Genomic DNA, 19,476 nt, shown 5'->3' with positions numbered 1-19,476 from the left:
TCGGCAGATCCAAACATACCTTGGGATCTATACAAAAATGAAAAAACTAAAAAGAAGAGGAGAGAAAAAGAAAAAGGAAACTTAGAAAAACAGAAAGGATGCGGCCGAACTATCCGTAGAATCGTCAGAGCCGAGCAGCGTTCCAGGGATTCGGCTCAAGGCGATTATCTGATGCATTACGAAGGTGATAGGCTCCTCCTGTGAGAACTTCATCTATGATGAAGGGGCCCTCCCATTTTGGTTCGAGCTTATCCTTCTTCTTCTCTGCGAGGCGCAAACCGAGTTCGCCGATGTTATAAGTCTTGGCCCGCACTTCTCTGCTTTGGTACGCCTAGCCTGTTATTGATAAAATATGACACGGGCTCGTGCAATATCATGCTCCTCTTCAAGGCCATCTAGGTCGTCCTGCCGATCGATCTCGGCTCCTCTCTCTTCGTACATGCGCACTCAAGGTGAGTCATGAATAATGTCGTAGGGCAATACAACTTCTGCGCCGTACACCATGAGAAAAGGTGTATATCCGGTTGTTCGATTAGGCGTAGTCCACAGCCCCGAGAGTACGGAATCGAGTTCCTCAACCCAGTGCTTATCTGACTCCCATAGGGAGTGCACCAGTTTGGGTTTAATGTCGCTCATTATCAAGCCATTGGCCCGTTCAACCTCACCGTTTGGTTGAGGGTGGCAGACGGATGCGTAGTCCAGTTTAATGCCCAAGTTAGCACACTAGATTTTCACCTCATTAGCTATAAAATTAGAGCCATTATCAGTGATGATGCTATGCGGGACACCATAACGGTGTACTACACTGGATATAAAATCGATCACTGGCCCTGCTTCAGCCGTTTTTACTAGTTTGGCCTCTGTCCATTTAGTGAATTTATCCACCATAACCAGTAAGTATTTCTTTTTGTGGCTTCCCAATTTAAGGGGTCCAACCATGTCTAGCCCCCAGACCATGAAAGGCCAAGTAATGCGGATTGTTCTTAAGGCAGTGGGAGTCATATGACTTTGATTGGCGAAAAGCTAACATCCTACGCAACGTTGCATAAGGGCTTGTGCGCCTGCTCGGGCTGTTGGCCAAAAGAAACCTGTCCGGAAGGCCTTGCTAATGAGGGCCCGAGCTGCGGCGTGATGGCCGCCTAGACCAGCATGTATTTTAGCCAATAGTTGTCGTCCCTCCTGTTCAGAGATGCACCTTTGGAGGACTCTAGTAGTGCTTTTCTTGTACAGTTCACCTTTGTGAACTTTATATGCTTTAGAACATCGAACTATCTAACGGGCCTCATTTTGATCATCAGGAAGCTCCTACCTATTAAGGTAGGCAAGGAAGGGCTCGGTCCATGGAGCAACAACGTCCATGATTTCATGAGCAGAGGGTGTTATTTCGGTAACCGAACCCCTGATGATATCCATGTTGTGTTCGGCTGATGGGGGCATGATCAGGTCCGGATTGGTGTTTCCTCCACTACAAAAAAATACACTTCCATGATGATACGTGTTTGTCACAGTAGGGCGCATTTTTTGTCATGCATGTACATCCATGACGATTTTATGACAAAATCAAGATAGTCATACATGTGCTGTCGTAGAAGTGTTCCATGACATTACCAAAATTATCATCACGGAACTGTCCACTTCCATGACGATAAATCGCGCGTCACAGAAGTGCTTTCATCAAGGGTGACCGACACGTGGGATCCACTGTAATGGAACACCGTTAAGCTATCGGGTCCGGTTTTGGATCCAATAACCCGTTAACAGCCTGGACCAATGGGAAATTTCCATGTGTAAAATTCTGATTGGCCGGAGGGAACACCTGTCAGCTCGTCAGTGGGCCAGATGTCGCCCGTCCATTGGAGGAGACATGCCTATGATACGTCGACACATGGCTGGGCCCAACAGAGGCCCATATATGTTAAAAAGGCTGGCCCAGTCAAAGGCCAGTAGTACTTACTCAGGTACTAGTGGTCCAGCCCAATAACGGCCTGCTTAATAGAGGCCCATTTACGGCCCGAAGCCAGATCTGGCCCATTAATTGTTCGCCGAATATTTGGGCCCATTTACGACCCGAAGCCAGATCTGGCCCGCTAATTGTTCGCCGAATATTTGGGCCCAATTACAGCCCAGTGACTTTCGGGCTGTTAGAGGCCCGATGTAGACATGGGCCCATTTCAGCCCGGTGTAACTTTCATCCTGGGAATGTCCCGTGCTGCCCATGGACCATATAGGGTCCGATGGGACATCAGGCCCACTAATGGCCCGTGATAAAGTTGGCAACAGTTAAGCCCAATGTGACTTTGGGCCTATTAAAGGCTTGTCGCATAATTCGGCCCATTGATGCCTGTACTAAGCTTTCGGCCTCTTAAAGGCCCATGATATCAGTGGGCGAACTAAGGCCCGAGATATGTTTCGGCCTGGTAACTGCCCGCGATATAACTGGGCCCAAAAAGGCACGGTCTACATTTGAGCCTGCTGAAGGCCCGTCGACGACTAGTGAAAATTGAGGCCCAACATGCATTTCGGCCTACTAAAGGCCCATGGTTTCATCTGGGTCGTAATAGGCCAGTACAATATTCAGCTTGTTAATGGCCCATCGCTGGGTCCACAAAAGGCGTAACTAAAATACAGGCCGGTGTAAGTTGTGGGCCTCACGTGAAGTGTGAAGGCCCCAATCATTCGGGCCCAAGAAAGATGCAGGCCGGCCCAATTGTAGCCCGCTAAAAACCAGGCCTGTTAGAGGCGAATGTTTTGGCCCGGTCGACTACATCTGATTTTTTTCAGATAGGGAATGATGGCATTAACTAGTAGGAATTAAGAACAAACCTACTCTATACAATAAAGAAATTAAGGCATAGTAACTAAGAACAAACCTACACTATACAATATAGGATTTATGGTATATTACATCCACTGGGCATCGAAGTTCGCCACCAGTGATCATAAAGTGCAACGAAGAAGAAGATTACAAAAACTAGGCACCATTGCAGCATAAAAAAATAATACTGAACCGACATCACTTCCAAGACAGTTCAAGAAAGGTTAGCTTTGTGCGAGAACTACTACACAAGCTGCTGAGCAAGGCTGTGTGACCGGCCTAGCATGTCGGTCATAGCTTCCAGGTGTAGTTGTTTAGCGATGAGGTTCTCATTGGTGTTCTCCGCAATCTTTCTTAGAGATATGACTTCAAGTCAAAGTTGAGTTGCAGAATGCCTTTCTGGTAGAACTTGGGACTAAAGAAGTCGAACTGATTTAGATAATGAATTCTGTGAGCTTGTCTGACTGCTAGTCTCAAGTAACTTGAACACTACATCCAGACAAGACTTTGGGGTTTGTCTCACAGCCTTCAGCAGACTTGTGCATGCCATCAGGCATATCACCCTGAAACAAAGTAGAGAGATGACATGTTTTGCACGTGTATAAACAAAGATGATAACTGTGCTGTCAATTCCATCCAATTTCAAATTAGAAAATAAAGAGTAAGTTCAAAATATCAATAGCATAATTTGGCATTTTTCATAATGCGGGGAGCTTCACCACACTACTGGATTACCATGTCAACATAACAAGAATATATGAAGGGCAAAGAAAATCATTGTATCTATTTTGGTTAATGTGCATGGCATGTTGTTCATATCATTAGCCACATCAGTAAGATAAAATAGGAGATGGCAATGTGCAAATGTGGGCTGCTTCACCATGCACTGGATTATAGATCCACAAAAACAAGCATACATATAGGGATTATTGAGTAATGTGCATGGTATGAATAAGGAATTTGGTTTAACAAGTAAAACTTAGAACTTACGGTTCTTGCGAACATGCATTTTGGTAGAAACAACAAACTAAATAGCAGTAAACGATAGGGAGTATGAGCAAATTAAACAGCAGTTGAGGATAAAGGCTTTAGAAGGACTGACTTACATTAACAGTTAACACCAGCTTTATAATGCCCTTGTCCATGTCAAGGGAAGGATAACTCAAGAATTTCAGCACATAATCTTCTTCATATGCATTGCTTGTACTCTACATTTTGTAGAGAGTAATTATAGATATGATAATACTGGAAGGGATAGAGGATAATGAAGATAAGATGCAGATTGATGCTAGATAATCAACTACTAATCCCTGGAAGTACAAGCATTACAGGACAAAATGTACTGACAAGAGAAATGGGCTACACTTCTGCACCGGCATTGACTGTGTATTCTACTTTTTGGTCAGATTAAATATAGATCTGATCTTTTTTAGTAAATGGTGGGCAAGGGAGATAACATGCAGAATGCTACACAATGAACCAATCCCTCTTCCCATAATACAAGAGTGTTTTCAACACTGGTGTACTGTACAAAACATTCTTATATTATGGGACGGAGGGAGTAGCTGTTAATGTTAGTATAGTGATAGACGATGTTCACTCCTTACAAGAGGACTGCAGAGCTAAACCTCTTCAAAAGCATTGGCTTGATTCTAAATTTATGTAAGAGTCCAAACAGATCTTATAATGTCCACCAAATGGAAGATAATGAGGCTAACATGTGCAGTGATGCTACATAATCAAACAACTATGAAAGTAAGTATGGTCATACAGGGCAAGAGGTCCTCACAAGAGCAATGCAGTGTGCAATATAGTTGCGAGATTCTGTGGTCCCTTGAGAATGAATGTTCTTCTGCTAACAGTTTTCGTACAAGTGAGACGTTAAGGCAAATACAGAAATGGAGTTCGAATTGTGATGTGATATGATAGACCATACCTTACACTACAGCCGAGACCAACGTGTAACAAGATTATTCCAGTCACCACCTGATAAATGTAGCACCGGAGACTTTACATAAATTTCGTTTAGAGGCTTTCCATCGAAGTGCGCTTGCCTCAGGTAGGAATGATACTTCGTCAACGAGTGCTTGAAAAGCGCAACCAACCCTTTCTCGTCTTCACAATCCAGTTTGGTCCTCGCCTATTTAAAAGAATGAAATCTTGTGTCTTTTGTCAGCAGAAACATGTGCAGTAATGACCATGAATAACATTAGTACATTACTTACGCGTAAGTTGCGGAGGAAGACTAGAAATTGTTCTGTGTCTGCAGTATAATCTTTCCATGAAGGGAAGATGCGCACAAAGTTCCTGACAACAATATAAGCTTCATCTTCTAAACTGGGAAGAAATGGAACAGGGGTCCTATTTGGTGCAATTGGGGCTCTCTCTGGTTCGAAAAGGGATTTGGCAATTGGATTTGGTGTACTCTTTGCTGGAATGGGGGTTTTGCGTCGTAGAGCTGGTGCTATGTCAATTGGCATAATCATACTGTTTGCTGCAGCTGGGGTCTGCTGAGTTGGGTCATTAGAAATGACTAGTGTAGTAGGGCTAGAGTCTGCTAGAGTTGGGGTGTTTTTTGGGTCAGGTGATATTGCAACTACACCTAATGGGCTATTTGATTTATTAGGTGCCACTACCTTTTCCAAATACTTTGCTTGTGCTCCTCCACGATTAGCAATCGCCCTCTTCCTTTTGAACGTCTAATACACAAGAACAATATTTGAATGGATAAATATGGTATGATGACAGATGGAATATGTTTTAAAAATGGATAGGCAGGGCATATTCACATACACGATGTGTAAACTAAGCAAAATGCAGTTCAACAAAGTAGAAGTAATGCAAAGCATCAGTTGCAAGATATGTGCGACCAATATAACCTTGGAAAGTTAGAGCAAGCACCTTGATGGGTGAATAAGATAGGGCATCTTCCTCTAACTCCTCCTCTAGGGAGCTACATTGACTTAGGTCTCCCTCTAGCTCAGAATCACTGTTAGGATCGTATTCTGAGCATGAATTTGTAGGTGGAGAGCGTTTGTATTGCATTGCATCCAGAGTTGATTTCAGTCCCTTAATGCCAAGTTTGACAGCCATGGCATTGTTCTTCTTTATTCTTTTCATGCGCGCAAGCTCATAATCATTATGATGCTGTTCAGAATCTGAGATTCATGAAAACATAAAAAGTAGTCAGATTATCTATGGAATGCATTGCGGATTCAACTCGAAGAGTGTCTCCCTATAAACCCCTGCATATGCAAAGTTCACCCCCAACCGTGCTGACCAGACTACACACAGAAATACAAACCCCTTATGTCTCTATAACAGGCAGACACACATTTCAAAACTAAAGTAGGAACATTAGAATCATATTAAATTCGTATTTGAACAAATAAACTAAGGAATTATGAGTGGCATAATGTTTAGCTTCAAGGCTGGAGTGTTGGTAGTGCGACACAAAGCAAGTAGGCAGATTGTATGCCATGTAAAAGATCGAAGCCTATGTAAAAGCTGGAAATGACACTTTCTTTCTATACAATGCAGTGTTCGTTGCCCACACATGATGGAAGAGATCACATAGAGAAATACTATTCACTCATGTCTACGGTTCCAGTATTTAGAAACAAGGTGGCCCACCCTAAAAGAATATTGACAACAAATATGACAAGGCAAGCATGTATGTAGTGAATCAATCATTTACTTGTGAGCTTACTATGACAAGTATGCAGAATTGTAACTACAGTAAGAGACCGTCCAAAATCCTCCTAGAGTCATGCCGTCCGGGGACGGCAAGTCGCCGGTGAGGCAGGCGGCTAGGGGCGAGTAGAGATCGGAAGCGCGCAGCAGAACAGAGGGGAATCGGGGCCTGGGACGACCCAAAATCCCAGGGTGGGCCGGCCCACCATGGGCACCCTGTAGAGATACACACACGAGTGGCGAACATGCATTTTCAAAACTAATTTAGGAACATTTAGCTAACCAATTAAACGACTCTATTTTGATAATATCAGATTTGTACTTGAACAACTAAGCTTGTTTAGCTTGATGGGTGGAGCAGTGCCATTATGACACGAAGCACGTATTCTGATCTTATAGTGATCATAAAAGGGGGGAACTCTAAGCATATTTTTTTTAGCAAAAGAGGGTTTACCCTCCGATTTCTATTAAAGAAACCAGCACAGAACCAACATGATCAATTAAACCGTATTATGACTGTGCCATGGAAGATTTGAAGCTGCAAACCAGAGAAATGATATTTAGCAGCCATTGTTTGCTTCGAACTGAGAACTAAATTCTAAGAGCTGAAAAGAAAGTAGAGTAACCAAGTTAAGATCTATTTTCTGGTTGAGATCAAAAGGTTGAGGAGATATGATGTACCATCTCTCTTGCGGCGCCGTGTTGGCATCAGGGGTGCGATGGCTGTCGATGGCGTTGAAGCAGATCTACGACGGTAGACGGGTGCATCGGGGGACAAGTCCCGTTGTGGTGGAAGAGAAGGTCATGTGAGCGGCCCTAGCAAAGAGGACGATGACGCCGATGAAGCGAGAGGACATGACGCAACGATCTTGGTCCGTCGCCGTGGATGAGAAACGTCCATCTCTAGCAGTGGACGACGCTGTCTTGGTAGGCGCTCCAGCATGGTGGAGGACGGTGGCGATGGATGTGGTGGAGGACAGCGGCGATGGATGGGGTGGAGGACGGCAGCGATGGATGGGGTGGCGGACGGAGGCTGGTGTGGGGATGGTGTTCTAGCGTGGATGGTGTATGGATGGGAAAATGGAGGGAGAGGTACGGGGAACCATGTTTTTGGGACGCGCCTGTCTGAAATATGGGGAAGTTACGAACTTATCCCCCGTTTAAAATTTGGAAGTCTCGTCGGTTGGGGATACGACGGTAATCTCGCATCTCGCCAATATTTGCCCAGAGCGATTTCGGATGAGGAGAGGGTGGTTGGCGCCCATGGTGAGCGCCCACAGTGTATGACGGGGCTGACAGGTAGGGTGGTTGTGTCACGTCTGAGTGGAGTTACAAACCTGCCCCTATTGTAAATATTTTCCTACATCGATTTTGGTCGAATCGAGTTTGTCTTGCCGCCCATCGTGTATGAATGGGGAAATGGAGGGAGAAGCAAAGGTCTTTCGGATGACCTCTAATCAAATGTGTTTTGCCGCCCATGTTTCGTGCCCACCGTGTCGGAATGGGCTCAAAGGCAGTCGTGTCACGTCTAATTGAAGTTGCTAACCTACCCCTATTTAGAGCAATGGAAATCGGGCCGATGGAATGTCCGTGTAATTGGTGGACAGTAATTTCCATCTCCCAAACACTTGGCTTCGGGCAGCCGACGTGGGAGTGGACATTTTGCCGCCTCTTTCAAATTTTGGGACAATAAGCATCCACGTTTACCCTGGCAACTAAATTCAAATCCATTTTGTATTCCTATACAAAACTTTATAAATCATTCTATGTGTTTTTATATATCTTCAAAAGGACGACAAAGATGTATTCCACTGTCATATATGAATATGGTTTACAAATCTCGATACTCAAATTCAGAAGCTAGAATCCAGTTTAAGCTGAATTCGAATATTTGGAACACTTCATGTCGAACTCAAATGTCACACGCAGCATAATGTGTACTCCCATTTAGATATGTACACAAGCGATGTATCAAGATTCAAATACCAAGTCAATCAACCAAGAATGTACATAACTAATAGACATATAAACACTTATAGTGTATATGGATCAATAATATAAACTAACATACATAAGCCAGGCCGCTGTACTTTTTTGGCTATAACAGCATCCTTTCTTTAGCCAAGCTACTACAACATCTTGGCCCTTTCCGATGCATGCCACTTATGGTCCATCTATACTACTATTATTGTTGAATGCACATTCAGCCCGATTGGCATATTTGTAGGTCTGGCACAACAATCAAAATGAAATGTCTCCGAGTCTTATAAATTAATACAGACTTGTGCTCAAATAAAATTACAAACCAAAAAACAAAAAACAATTATTACATGATCTCTAAAACAAATGGTTTGTTTGATTACATGAACAAACAACACAAAGGTTATTCAACGATGGAAAGAACATTTCACCTATGATTTACCAAGTGGGAATTTAATTTCCTTTTTTCCTTCAAGACCTTAACAATGTGGTCAGTCTCAGCTTGCTTCGTTTTGAAATCCACCAAATATTTAATTGTGCTGAGTACTTCTTGTGATTGTGTTGTTTGCTTCCTCAACATGTTAATTCATCTCTAAGTGCAGAAGCAGAATATCTTTCTACCACTAGTTTAGCCTCTAGAGCATCAGTAGTTGGCAATTCATAATGCAAATTGGGCCGGTGCCACTACTGTGGGATGATACAATGTCCATGGGGACGTCGCTCTTTGATCTTGGGATAACATGTTTTGCCATTAAAGTTACGATTGGATTCAGAAAAGTTGAAGTTAGCAAAACATCTCAACTGAGAGTTATAACAGCAAACTAGTTAAACAAACAAGGAATTAAAGAGTTTCAATTGGATGCTGTAAAGTAGTTATTAACATCATTGTAACCCGTTGTTGCAGCACCAAAGCAGTTAAACAAACAAGTACCTATTTAAGTTCAGGCAAACAGGTAATTGTTAACAGTAAGTATCAAACACATAGATAGGCGCAGTCTATAATAGGATTAAAGGCTGTGGCATTATGTAATCAGTAGCAAACTAAATTAAGCCAAGCAACGTAATTGAACAATTTTGCAATAAGTGGCTAACTAAACTTCCGAGAAGCAGGTAACTGAACTTATGCTAGTTCTTTGTATTGGCGCACTGCAACTTCTTTTTCGATTACAAGGTTGTACGAAGGAGTCCGTGGCATCAATTGCTTGGATACGCAGTCCCAATACTTCTTTCTTCCCACACTGCATTGGTAAGTCGAATGGTTAATCTAGTAAGATGGTGCGTCCTTGATATGTTATATGAAGACGTGTAGTTAGACTAGTTGTAGCCACACACATCAAACTGGCTTTTACTGTATATTTCATGCGATTACTTTTGGCATATCGAGATCTAAGCAATCTACAATAGGATGAAAAGACTGGCATCCTTCACATTATTGGCGAACTCAGTTCATAGAAACAAGCAATTCAACCATTCTGTGGGTAAATCAAAAGCGCCACTGGAATATTTTTCACTACCCCAATCATACACGCAAAAAGGGGCGACGCCACCATAGGGGCTGGTATGGGCGGTCGCCTCAGGTGGCCGGAAAGTGTGCACCTAGTTTGAGTCATCCAGGTTGGCCCAGGCTAGTTTTGTTCGTCCCGGCGCATGAGCAGGCAATGTAAAAAATGAAGAAAAATGTTTCAATTTGGATGGGCCAATAACATAAGTGCAAGGCAGGCCCTATAGCAGGCTCGCGGCTCAAACGAGCGCCTCCCATATAGATCGACAGCAGGAAAAATCCCAATCCATTTGCTCCAGCCTCGAGTCTGGTTCGCTCCTAACCTAGCCGCCGCTGGACAGATCGACAGCAGGAAAAATCCCAATCCATTTGCTCCATATCATCACAATGTAGCATAAATACTTTTATAATCTGTTGTTTGAAACTATTGGCATACTTGTGCGGGATAGATATATTGATATGCAGTTTGCGCACTGGTTATAGGTGCAATTACACTTCGATATTTTCAGCCAGAGAACGAATAATTCAAGCAGGTACAGACCATGTTTGTAGTCCTTGTACATCATGTTGCATTTTGTGTTTTTGGTGCATGCATCATTTAGTGTTTATAATCTAAACTACTTTGGATCATTAGCTGGTTTTCAAAATGCATGTAGCTTCACATTTCCGAAGTTATGCTGATTTCCGGAGTGCAAGTGCCTTCGTATTTTTTAAGTTAAATGTTCGCCCCTGGTAACTTGAATTTGTGGATCCGCCACTGCACACAAATCATACACAAATGCCAGTACGAATTAAATGAAATGAAGGGACTTACGCTAGCTCGTTGTATAGGCTCACTTCAGCTCTGCTTGCGCTTGGGATGTTCCATGTACAAGTCCATGTTACCACTTGCTTGGATGTGCAGGCCTTGTGCTCCTTGCATCCCCCTTTGCATTTTTGACACGGCGAATGGTTGATCAAATAAGAGGAATCGACCTTGCTGCTGTACCGGAGGACAGATACATTCAAATGTTGTTTTTAGCCCCCTCCCCCCCCCCCCCCCCGCACACATGCTACATACTTCCTTTACCGGTCAATCTTCCTCTCCTAACAACCAAAGGAAGCTATCGGTTTCCAACACACATTCATTCTTTCTCTCCACGTTTCGATCTCTAACTCTCTCAACTACACAACCCCCTTTTTCCACTCTGTTAGCAAATGAATTTACCTCACACACCCGCCATTGGACCCCATGCCGAGCTCTCTCTCTCTCTCCCTCTCCCTCTCACCCTCTCGCGCTAAATACATGCATTGCCTATCTAGCCCCCAACCTCTCATGCGCACACACGCACGTTGTCTATCTAGGTCACTCCCTCGAGACTGTCTCACTCTTTCTTCCGCACAGCGGGCCACACTCGCTCAATCTTGCTCTCTTTATCCGAGTCTCGTTTAACCTCGTTTTCTTTCACACACAAATGATATATCTCCCTGTTCAGGCCTCGATCGACACACTCTATAATCTCTCACGCAGATTGTCTATCTAGGTCAGTCCATCCAAGCTGCCCCCACTCTTTAGACCTCATGGCGGGCCACGCTCACTCAATATCTCTCTCTCTCCCTCTCTCCCTCTCTCTCTCTCTCTTTGTATGTCTTTATTGACCTCGCTCTTTCTTGAAAAAAACGATATATCACCATGTTTGAGCCCAATTCGACGTATTCACATTGTATACTCTCTCACGCACATTGTCTATCTAGGTCACTCTCTCCAACCCGTCTCACTCTTTCGATCGCACGACGACCCTATGTACATGATCGATTGACCTTGCTTCCTCCCACGCACAAAATATATCTACACATCTGTGACCGGATCATCTCTCAAGCTCTATTTTACATCCCTCACCCTTGCCAAAAGCTCAATCGGACAATATATCTCTAGAGCATATATATCTGTTCAATGAATGTCGGACCACACTCACTTTGTCTCTCTATCTATATGTCTCTCGATTGACCTCGCTTTCTCACGTCGTATCTTCCACACATTGAAGCTACCTCTCCATCCCTCGCAAAGCCGGAGCTATTTACATTGCGAGGGGCACTCCAACCATGGATTAATTTGTGTAGGCATTTATTCTGGTCGGTTTAGATTGTATTTTCATAGCATTCGGCCCACAACTACTCCAAACACCATTGCAACCCCCGCAACTCCCCTAGTTGATTTCCCTCTGGCTCGGTCATCGCTCTATCACACGTCCTTTCTCGCCTTCAACGTCGCACCGTGGTATTATTCCAAAAAACTCTGTTGTTCTCTTTAATTATTATAAATAAGCTACAAAACTACACACCGATAGTCCACTTGGAATGGAACAAATTTCGACCCACAAATTAAAGTGCTACAAACTACACACCAAGGGGCACACATCTTGAAACAAATTTGGACCCATATACAAATTAAAAAATAAAGGACGAGGATCGAACATGCGACCAGGGCCTTCAAGCCGCACGTCAATAGGCAACATATGTAGTACAACAATGTTTGTTGTACCTCCCTTTGTTCACATAATGTTTTTATATTACCACAACCTATTTAATGGATAACATGTAATATTATTTTTAGTACTGTTCGCCTTCACTTACTGGTGGGTTCCATGTGTGCACTCTCTCTCCTCCCCTTATGCGTTTAGACGCACGGGCAAACATGAAGAACTCGCTGGCGATGTTGCCGTTGACCATATCTGGATGTGTTCACAAGTTATGGCACCAGTTTCACGTACTAGCAGCACTAGTCAGTGTGTACGTGCAATGCACGTTAATTTGGAAGTATATTAAGTGCATGTGGATATTAAGTAGGATATTATTTGTGTGTTATTATGTGATTAGCACTATTTTTGGCATGAAATTAACTACACGCTTAACGTGTTGAGTGCTCGACATTGAAGCAGTCTAGGTCGTTGGACGACAAGGAATACATGTGGCTTAGTGACGTTTTATATTTAATTTGATATGGCTCTAGCAGAACATTCAATCGATCAAACCATAGATTTTGTTCAGTCTGACTCCGACTTTAAATTATACGACGATCGATCTAAAATAAACGGAAATGATAAACGTTCCGATTTTAAGCATGGCAATCCGAACGTTTTTCATGGAAAATTTAGATTACGCGGCGGCGGCGGGGGCGTCTTGCGGTGGGAAGCGGCTCCTTTGCCGTGCTCTGTGTGTCGTCGGGCCACTAACCAACGGCGATGGCAGCGCCTTGCGCTGTTGTTGGCGTACTCCTGGACGTTGGCCTAGATTCAAGGAAGGCAAAAATGTTATGTACTTCGGAGCGAGTCAACTAGCGGGAGGAGGCGACTGCGTTGGTGCAAGGAAGCGGTCGACGGCGTCCATCCATGCCGCTGAGGGAGCACTGGCACCCGCGCGAGAACAAGCGCTGTCAATGACACGGCGGAGACATTCATCTGCACGGGCACCGGCATGGGCACGCATGTCAGTGCACACGTAGGCACATGCGCTGGTAGGTGCACGGGCACCGGCACGGGCGTGCGCGTCAGTGCATGCACAGGCGCATGTGCTGGCAGGTGCACGGGCTCGTGAAAGTTGGCGGGGACCTCGTGGAACCCCATGGCATCAAGCTCGGTGACAATGTGCGGCTCCCAGCCCATCAATGCCACGGGGATGGGTACTGGCGCAGTTGGGGCAACGGGAGCCGGAACGGGAGCGGGGACAGGCGCGGCGTCTTCCCGCAAGGCTAGTTCAAGCTCGTCCCAAAGCGCCTTATGTTCTTGAGACTCCGGCTAGGTGTCTTCCTCAGGAAAATGGAAGACTAAGGGCAGATCATCGTGATGCGGCATGGCGTACGTTTAGGTCAGGCTAGTTGGAGGTAGACGACAAGAGAATCGGAGAGGAAAAGAGAAGATTGTAGCGATACCAGGTAGTGCAGGGTTGATTTTAAACTGCGGCGCCGGCGTCATTAAAAGTGGGAGCAGTTGGGACGAAGGTGGGCGGCGGAGCCTGGTCAAACGGCTCGCCTCCCGATGAGACTTCACACCGGTCTGCTCGCACGCCTCCCTGTCAGCCACCGTAGGGGTCTGCTCGCACGCCTCCCGTCGACTCACACGCTTGCTCGGACAGCACCTGTCGATGAGAAGCGGGACTCGTGGCGGCACCTAACACTACAAAAAAGACACATCCGTGACATTTTGGGCCGAACGGAAAAAATTTATGTCATACTAATGACACTTCTATGACGATAATTGTGACAAAACCCGGTATCATCATAGATGTGGTGGGCTTCTACATCTATGACAACAAATCATGACATTCTTTGGGCCGTCCATGACGGAAAAAACCATGGTAAAAGCGAGGGCGAGGAAAATTTCGGGGAGTTCCCGGTTACGGTGGGTGGTCGGGGGCCGAGCGATGCGTGTTTCTCTTATACACGTACGCGCGTGTGTGCGAGGCGTTGGGCTCTAACTGAACCCGAGCGAGGCATTGGGCTCTAACTGAACCCAAGCGATTGCACTAGCTATGTTACTGAATCCGAGTGATTCCTTCGCTACTACTGCTAACTGATGCCGATCGATGCTGTCTCTGGATGAACAGTGAGCGTTGCTGGGGGTGTTTGGATGAACAGTTCCCGGTGGGGGTGGATGAACAGGACCCCGTGGTGCTGCCTCTGGATGAACAGGACTCCGATCAATCGAGCCGGTTGGGGCTGGATGAAGAGGACCCGTGGAGGGCTCGATGAACAGGACCACCCCATCGAGGGGTGGATGAACAGTAGACAGTGGAGGGCTGGATGAACAATACCCCGTGGAGGGGTGGTTGAACAGGAGCCCGTGGAGAGGGATGGTTGAACAGTAGCCAGTGGAGTAGCGCGCGGTGGAGGCTGGATGAACAGGAGCCCGTGGATGAACAGTCGCAGGTGGAGGCTGGAGGAGGTCGACAGTGGATGAACAGTAGCCCGTGGAGGCTGGAGGGGGTCGACGGTGGAGATGAACAGTATCCCATGGAGTCCCATTTTGCGGTACGCCACACCCCTCCCGATGAACAGACCCCCGTTTCGACCGTAGCGCTCTAACACAAGTCCGTTTCCTCCATTTTGCGGTATGCCACACCCCTCCCAATGAACAGGACCCCTGTTTCGACCGAAGGAGGTCAGTTTCCTCCATTTGGCGCTATGCCAGACCCCTCCCGATGAACAGGATCCTGTTTCGACCATGGCCGGTCGAACACAAGGCCGTTTCCTCCGTTGTGTGGTACGCCAGGCCTCGTTTCCATCGGCTATTCCGTCCAAGCCCTCCCTATGAACACGACGACACATTTTGTTCCGACCCAGCTGGTTGGCTCCCCATGAACACGACGACGTCGCCATTTCTCCATTTCGACCCAGCCATGTACACGAGCCCTGGCCCTACGTATGCGCGAGTAGGCGTTCGAGACCCTGCCCGTATGTACGTATGTGGTTGTATTTTATTTCTTGCACACTGACCGCTATACGTACGTGTACATGCTACGTGTGTGCCTCTACTACGACACGTGCGCGCCTCTACATGGACCAGTATGTACATACACATTCACGACCAGAATGACAATGCTATGTACGCTTCGACCAGGTGGGTCCGGACTGTTAGGCACTTCCTTGCGTGCGAAGATATAGCTGGTGCGTCCCATCAGTCAGGGGGGCGAATCATTTTTTTTTGCCCGGACGCACTTCCTTCCGTGCGAAGATGTCGATGGTAGGTCCCAGCAGTCATGGGAAACGTTTTTTTCATGAAATACTGTTTCCCTTTTGGTGGGTCCCTGCTGTCAGGTGGAGGAATCATTATTTTCCGTGTAATAAGGAGGCACTTCCTTGCTGCGGCCGTGGATCCAGCTGTCAGCCTCACCACGTACGGTCCACGTCCGATGGAAGCCGTTCCTTGACCACTTTGACCATGCCGCATCGAGAGCACCAGGGCGGTGGATGACAGCGAGGCCTAGGAAGGGGACGACGCGGAGCCGGGGAAGACGCGGCAGTATATGCCCACGCAAAGAGGAGTATGAGGGTTCACTAGTTCACTGCGGTGTGAGGCTGACGTCGCCGAAGAATAACAGGGGGTGTGGGTGAGTAGAGGGATGGCCTGGCCAGCGGTGAGAGTAGTAGGGGGCGGTGAGGCCTCCGCGGCATCGCAGCCGGCCACGGGAGGCAGGAGCACGAGGCATGACCGACGCTGGTTTGGGCGGCTTTAGAAAGAAGACCAGAGGTTGAAGAAGCACTACGGCCGTTTGATGGACATCGTATGGTCACTGGAGCTAGAATCATGCATATTGACTAAGTTGACAAAGCCCTCCGTCCCCGTCAACTTAGTAGGCCCACAAGTCAGCCTCCCACTATACTGGGTCCCAGCTAGCAGGGGGAGTATTCATTTTTTTGTGCGTAGTAAGGAGGCACTTCCTTGCGTGCAAAGATATAGCTGGTTGGTCCGAGCTATCAGCGGCGTTAACGTTTTTTCGCGAAATACAGAGGCCCTTTCGGTGGGTCCTAGATGTCAGGTGGAGGAATCATTATTTTGCGTGTAATAAGGAGGCATTTCCTTGCGTGCGACCATGGACCCAGCTAGCAGCCTCTCCACGTATAGTCCACTTCAGATGCATGTCGGTCATCGACCACGTTGACTAGGCCGCGCCGAGAGCACCAGGGCGGTGGGCGACAGCGAGGCCTAGGAAGGGAACAACACGGAGCCAGGGAAGACTCAGCAGTTGTTTCCCACGCGGAGGGGAGTACGACTGTACGAGGGTTTACGGGTTCGTCTGCCGTCACCGGAGAATAACATAAGGTGTGGGTGAGTAGAGGGATGGCTAGGCCAGCGATGGGAGTATGGTGGGGCGGTGAGGCCTGCGTGGTAGCACAGTCGGCCACAGGAGACGGGAGCAGACGGTAACGCCGGCGCTGGATTTGGAAGCTGTAGCAAGAAGATCAGAGATTGAAGAAACACGACGGCCGTTGGATTAACATCCAACGGATACGTCTGCTAGAATCGTTTGTTGACATATATAATAGCTAAAAAATCTTGCATACGCGTCAACTTAATAGGCCCACAAGTCATACCATTCCCTCTTTTTTAATAATTTATATATAGCTCACTGTGACTTCTTATGCAATTTATTGCAGTCCATTTTTCTATTGGCCAGGGCCCATTTCGCATATTTCTGTGGGTTCGAAACTATTTTTAATACCGAAATGTCGAGCCAGATTCAAAGTACTTTGAAGATATATTTAAATTAGGTTAATGCCCAGTGAAATAGGAATCTGAAAATGTAAAAAAATTAAGAAATTATAAATTAATTGCCAATTTGTCATCTGTTTTTATATTTACAACCCATTTCATATTACTTTCAAGATTTGTAGGCGTCTTGAAAGAGTTGCAGCCCATCAGGGCATAGAAAAATTAGTAGGCCTGGATTGGGTATTCTTCAAAAAAAATAAACTGGGCTCATTTTCACAAAGAAAAAATAGCTGGGCTGGTCACACGGTGAACATAAAATATAAGCCTAGGCTAGACGGGCCACAGCCCAGTTCAAACCCTGCTCCGTCTCAACAATAACAAAAAAAATATTGCTCGAGCAGCTACGTCCCAGGTGTCAACCGATCTTGTGTTGTTCTCTTGTCTATTGACTATATACGCTCATAATGTCGTGGGTCCCAGATGTCAGGAAAACACTAGGAGGAGGAATTTTATTTTTCCATACGCTGACATGGTGGGCCCCTACTGTCATCCTCTCCATGTACTACTGCCTATTCCTGTTGTTTGTTGACCATGTTGACAACGCGAGAGGGCGGCGCCGCGGCGAGCGCACCAAAGCGCGCAGAGGATGGTGGCGTGGCCTCGGATGTCGGCGTTAACAATTTAGGAGACGGTGGGCGGCGATGCGTGCGCTGAGGCGCAGCCAGCCATGGGAAGCGGAAGCAGGCGGCCCGCCGACACTTGTTTGGTTTTGGCGGCTGGAGGAAGACATGACTGAAGAAACATGACAGACTGTAAAAGCAGTAGGAGTACTTAACAACCTTAACTGAAACCAGCAGGGGCACTTAACAACCATAGCTGAAAGCAGTATGAGTACTTATACATGTTCAACAATACAAAGCACGCCTCGAACAGTGCTACTTTGCCTACACTTAACCAAGGGTGAGGCCACCAAGCCCCAGGACAAGGCCCAGGCGCCACCCTGCGCATCCACAACCTTCTAAAAGCGGCTTCATCTCGCAATGTGGTCAATAAACAGGATATTCTCTTTAGAGCCATGGAAAAGTAGGAACATAATCTTCTATCCTATTCTCCAAGATGGACAAGCCTTCATTATTTGAGACCACCCATGAATAAGTATCTTTTCACCTCCAAGGGGAATGGAATAGGTCTACATAAACATCATGTTGTGACCAAGCACAAGTCTGACCCGACCATGGTCAGGCATCTGTATAGGAACAATAGAACTGGGCAGTTTTTGTTTCAAGAAGATCACAGCTGTAAAACTATGTATAAGCAATAGTTTATGAACAACATATATAATAGAAAACAGCTCCTACCATAAGTTTCTCGACACAGTTGGACCTGTTCAACGAGTGCAGCAGTGGCACACATATCCCATGTGGCCTTCCACCATTGAAATGCCCCACCAGGACCTGAAGACGATCAATAAAGTGTAGGAACTTGTGGATGTCGTCCCAGTCAACTTCAGTGCCATCACTAACAGCCGAGTTGTTATAGAATAACAAACGAGCAGCCTGCTTAACTCTGAAAAAACCTACATGTGCCAAATATTAGCTAGAAGTAGCATCTTCATGAGAGATTCGTTGCTACTTCTAAAGTTAAACTATGATTAGTTAGACAGAATAGGTGGATTAAGAAGTAATCGAGGCAATAAGCAAGAACCAGACACAAAACTAACATGGATGAACAATTGGAACGACGTCGGGGTGGAAGATCGCAGTGAAGATGAGACCAGGTTCTTCTATTTCCATCAACATTCGTGCGCCAACTTTCAGTCCGTAACACTTCAGAAAGTTTATCCAAGTTCAGCCATAAAAAAGCAGCGATCTTCTTGGTTCATGAACCCAACTCGAAACTTATATCCATGGCTTGTCTTCACTGTGACCATTAAACTAGTGTATTTAGTTATGGCAAGGCCGAGCATCTTGAGTACATGTGTTTTGGCAGAGCAAATAATGCATTGTAGGAAAAATAATATGAGAGCACAATGTGTTCCCTATCCAAATCTAGAAATAACTTCCTCCTTCATGTCAGTGTTGACCATCGTACTGGTAGTACCTTTTATCCAAATATAGCAATCCAAATTTCCAAATTAGTCGACAGGATGTTAAAAAAACCCACACTCCTGGATAGAAAAGAGGAATCTAGGAACATACTATGCGCGTTTTAAAATCCTGTGGTAGGATGAGAAGGAACAAGTGTGGCATCTCGCCGAGGGCGCAGAAACCTGTAGGGTCCTCGCACTTTGGGCACTGCAA

This window comes from Triticum urartu, chromosome 7A (assembly GCF_056163025.1).
Source record: "Triticum urartu cultivar PI428250 chromosome 7A, HENAU_Tu73, whole genome shotgun sequence".
NCBI classification, from domain to species: Eukaryota; Viridiplantae; Streptophyta; class Magnoliopsida; order Poales; family Poaceae; genus Triticum; species Triticum urartu.
This window is presented reverse-complemented; position numbering follows the sequence as displayed.